Below are 5,306 nucleotides of genomic sequence, written 5' to 3' on the forward strand. Positions count from 1 at the left end.
AATTTGATAGAATCCAAGAAATAATATGCAACTAAGCTTGTAGGAAGTTCAATTTAGCCAAGATTTCTGGCAACCTTCCTACTTTGAATACAGTGGATCAGTTTAAAAACTCTTAACATACAGGTTAGAAAACGTAGACCAGTTATTTGGATGCAATAATTACTAAAGAAAGTGCCACATATTGTTACATCTTCCATCCGTTCGTCTCCATAAGTAGATCCTGGGAATAAAGAACCCACGACTGCATGTTGGAATCTGCACTGTGGAGGAGACAATGTGAGGTCTTTCGGAATCTTTTTACTTGACCAGTTATGCTGAATCTACACAATTATTCTTGATGGAAGTTGCCAAATTTAAGGTCATTATCTAAACAGTCACCTCTAGAAGAGACTCCTGTGAACACAACTAGTTTAGCACCGTCATCCTCTCTTGGCATTAAGCCTTACAATGGGTATGCCTTTTCTTTGCATCAAAGAGGACATATGATCAGCTCTTCAAGTCAGTTAATTAATCCCCCCACCACAGGCCCTGTGAACTTTTTCCTGTATCAAAGGTAGATGGTGAATATTTTTGGCTTTGTGGAATGTATGATCTCTGTTGTACCTGTTCAACTCTGCCCATGCAGAGCAGAAGTGGCCATGGACAATACATATTGGACTAAAATTTCCGTTATGAAAATAGAGAGTAGACGAGATTTAGCCCATAGGTGTATTTAGCCAAGCCATGAGCTGACTAATTACTTATGTGCATACCAGTTTTAGTTCTATGATAAATTTCCTATAATCTTCATATTGAAAAGAAAATATTCCAATCACTCAAGTAATACAATAACCAACTTTTCATGATTTCTAGTAGTTTATGTTTACATGTATTGATTAAATATTTCCAAAGGACAAAAGTTATACCCACAGTGGACTGTAGGTAGAGAAGTACACATGTCTGAAAGTCACTTTACCATGTGACAGAGCATACATTCAAAAATAAGGGGTTGTAAGTAGCAATTGATGCAGCAGTAACCAGGAAGATGACAAATACAATAGGCCATTGGATTTGGCCATCAGGGAGTTATCGGTGACCTTGAAGAAAATGGTTTCAATGGAATCACTGGTGCCTAAACTAAAATGCAAAATATTTAGTTCTGATAATAATGAGCTATCTGAGCTCTTCTCATAAGAAACACAGGTTAATTTAAAATGCACTCAACTCAAATATCATCTTTACTTAAACACACTTACAGAATAATTCTAAGCCGATTTAAATAAATGTACTACTAAAATAACTTTGCTTACAGCATATTTTTTCCTATGTGCATAAAGTTATCGATTAAATTTCCTACCCTATACTAGAATTTAAAGCTGTGACCTATGATCTCAAATTGATTTCTTGACAATAATGATTAGAATGGTGGGTGAACAGCACAAGTTTACTGAAATCTTTCTGTGGTCAAGTCAATGATGCTTTTTCCCAAAGAGAGAATCCAGCTATAAAAAACAAAACAAAACAGACCATCCCTGATATGCTTGCTTAATCTATTTCATTTTCTACTTACAGACATAAACACATGTTAAATTTTTATAGTCATCCATAAAATAAAGTCATAATGTTCATATTTAATTATTTGGGATGAGAGTTGGGATTTCATTGGAATATTACAAAACGCACCCCAAGATAGACAATAGAAAATGGTTACAAACATTCATTTCTGCTCTGCACAAAAGCAATGTGAACTTTTTAAACCTGAATATAGGAATAGGAACAATTACAAAACAAAACAAAACAAAAAACCATGAAGCATACTTTATGTTTTTATCTTCTTTACAGTTGTTTTATTCCAGTAATTATTTGCATTTAACAAGTATTTGGTATGATTTGAGTCAATTTTATAACTTTATCTGGAAGGTGTAGCCTTCCTATTTCTGCCACCTCAAATTCAAATGTGAAAATGTTCCTATTCTGACTGTTGAAGTGGGACAGGACTGATTGTTCCTCTGTGTCTTTCTGCTCATTCTGAGACCTTCTCTCACTTCCTAATCCCCCACTGTAGCTCAAGACAAGAGAATATCATATGGTTGATGGATTCTTGTTTTCTGGTTTTAAAAAAAATTTAATAAAAATTCAACATAAATTTCCATTAGAAACAAATTTAATCTAAATTTAATATAAACTTTACCTTTCTATGGGAAAAGAATGATAGGTTATAAAAATATATGACAGCAATTTTATTCTTATTTGGAAACATTGTAGAATATTTTCAAGGAATTAAATTATACCTGCATATCTGTTCTTCATGTCCTTTTGCTTTTCAATGATTTATGATTTCAAACATACGGGAAATGTGCAAGTTAACTTGAGACTCAAAAAAAAAAAAAAGAGAGAGGATGACAGCTTTTATTATCTCTTAGTTCACATTTAAAAGGTGACAAATATTTTCAAAAGATAAACCAGCGTGGTGAGTTCATGGGCAGAGGCATGAACAGCCACCCAAGGGAGAAGAGAGGATGAGATCTTACTTTGTTCAGATGTTCTGATAAATTTCTACTGTCCATAAATTTATTTATTTATAATATCCTAAAGCAAATCTAATGTTTACGGATTAAGACAGACTATTTCCAGATCCCATTTCTTCAGCTGAGGCAAAATGATGGAAGCCAATAACTTATACCTGTGTGTACATGGAGTTATGAATTATGAATCTTGAAGTTTATATTACAGATGGAAAGTCTTATATAGCTGCCATCTTCCCCTCTTGAGAAAGGGAGAGAAAAGTTGCTTTTCAAATGTATTCCAATGTGGAAATACAATATAGACTGGGATTTGGAAGGTAAATGAATGTCTCTCGGGTTTCAAATCCCCTGAAGCAGAAGTACGTAACTCTGGGGAGATAGCTCTAAATGTCTCTGAAATTTGCTATCTATCTAATCACCCTTAACTTTTAAGGGATATCTTTTATCCCAGCTTTAATTTTCCTGGACTAGAATAACATAAGCATATAGAAACACAAAAAATATTTTCTTTATACTATCACACAATTGAGGAATTTTTTTTATGTAGAAATAACACTTGAGCCTAGACTGTTTGATATGTATGAATTTACCACACAAAAGAAGAATGCCATTCCTATCAGGGGAACAGAAACATAATGACTCGGTAGTAAGAAAGACCATGTTAGAACTCACAGCAAGTGGGTCATATTTATTATTTCTGGGAAATGGCATGTGTAAAAGAAGGGAAAGTTTAAAGACATCTCCCCAATTTTATTCTAATTGAATTTTCTGAATTACTTGCATAATAAACTTTGAAAGAAAAAGGACTACACGTTGTCATTCAGGAAACATTATCTCCTCTGATCAAGTGTTTAGATGTAGCAGAACAAAAAGCCAGTCATAGATCATGAGAATTTATATGCCATGCCTAGCAGTGTGGACTGCAGTCTATGAGTAGAGAAATCTGAAAATTTTAAGGAAGGGAATGATGGATTATATCTAAGTTTTAGAACCATTAGTCTGACAGAACAGAGTTTCAGTAACAGAGCTGAGGATTCAAAGCAGCAGTAGAAGCAGAGAGAAGAGAGAACACTCGAGAGACAGGAGGTAAATTAGATCAGCAGACATTAGTGAGTGATGGGGATACAGAGTTAGGATGGCCCTGGGTCTCTCCCGGGGCATTGTGACAGATGACCAGATGATAGTACTACCCTGTTTTCCTGAAAATAAGACAGTGTCTTATTTTAAGGTGTGCTCCCAAAGATGCACTAGGTCTTATTTTCAGGGGACGTCTTATCTTTCCTGTAAGTAGGTCTTATTTTCGGAGGATGTCTTATTTTCAGGGAAACAGGGTACTACCGCAAAAGGGGAATATAGACATTTTGTTTTTGTTCTTGAGGTGGACAAAATAATGGATATATTCTTTTAAATCCTAAATTTGAACTTTGACCCGAAAAGATGGTCATAAAAAAATCTTTGAAAATTAGATATGTATATAAGAACAAATTATGCATGACACAAATTTAAGATCTGGAGTTGTATGGCTGTGGACATAGGCTCATCAGCTACACGGTGTCAAGTTCAACAAGTCAAATTTAACAAATTTTCTGGGCTAGTCTTTCATACTTGTCACCTCATATTTATGAAATGGTTGTGGTGTTCATTGCCACTTTCACAGCAGGAAGAAAGGGTAGAGATTTGCATCCGTCTTATCCATCCTCTCATTAGGAAAGCAAAACTTTTTTCAAAATTCCCTAGTTTTTCACTCATCTCATTGGCCATCCATGTCACAGACCAACACCTACTCATAAATGGGAATGGATCTGGGAAAACAAATATTTAGCTGGGTGGATTACTGCCTCCACGTAATCAGATTATGGCCACATGAAAAGGGGTGAGTGGATCTCTAGTAGCCATTTCAGTGACTTCCACAGGAGATTTTACAAAGGAAAATGAATTCCGCAATGTTAAATGAGGTGGTGTTCATTACACAAACCCTGGATTTTCCAGAAAAAAAGTAGTTTTCAGATAAAGTAATAAGGTATGTTAGTGAAAGTGAATTCATTATTAATTAGTAAAAACATCTCTGTACTGAAAGAGACCTACTCTTTGAACTAACAAAGTAATAAGCAAAGGCCACACTGTCGACTGCAATATGTGATGGCCTCTTGTTCAATAAATGAGATGGATAACCAGACAGGAGCATCACTGTCTTCTGACAACAGCTGTTCAGAGGACACAGTATACCAAAGCCAGAACAGAGGTCTTTGGCTGTGGATTTCAACATAATTTTAAAGGCAGAGTTAAATAAAGGAGAGCGAGAGAGAGAGAGAGAGATGACTGAAAAAAAGGGTCTTCCTCTCTTCCCAACCCTGGTCCTCTTCTTATAGTCAGTATTCAGAAAAATGTTGCACTCAACTAAGAAAGAACAAAAAAAATTAATTTAAACTAGTGGTAATTTAGGGGCAAATTTCCAAGTCAATAAATACTTGATCTTACTGAAAACTCTTTCGGAGTTGGTTAAGAGAATGCCTTGGATGATAATAAGCAATAACTGTGGAGACAAATTACAGCAAGTTATGAAGTAACTTTCAAGGGAGGGGATTGAAATGACTCTTTATGATCTTAGCTTTGCAAAAAAGGAATGTAGTAGTGAATGATGAAATGTAAAAAGATGCCTCTTTTTTTGAAGATGGGAGCAAATTCATCATGTTGATAGACTTAGTTGAGCTTAGAGAAATAGGCTCAAAGTCCAGCAGAGAATATGTAATTACAAGTGATGAGAGTGAGTCAATCTTCAAACAGGATGATTTATAGAAAATG

This window comes from Nycticebus coucang, chromosome 16 (assembly GCF_027406575.1).
Source record: "Nycticebus coucang isolate mNycCou1 chromosome 16, mNycCou1.pri, whole genome shotgun sequence".
Taxonomy (NCBI): Eukaryota; Metazoa; Chordata; class Mammalia; order Primates; family Lorisidae; genus Nycticebus; species Nycticebus coucang.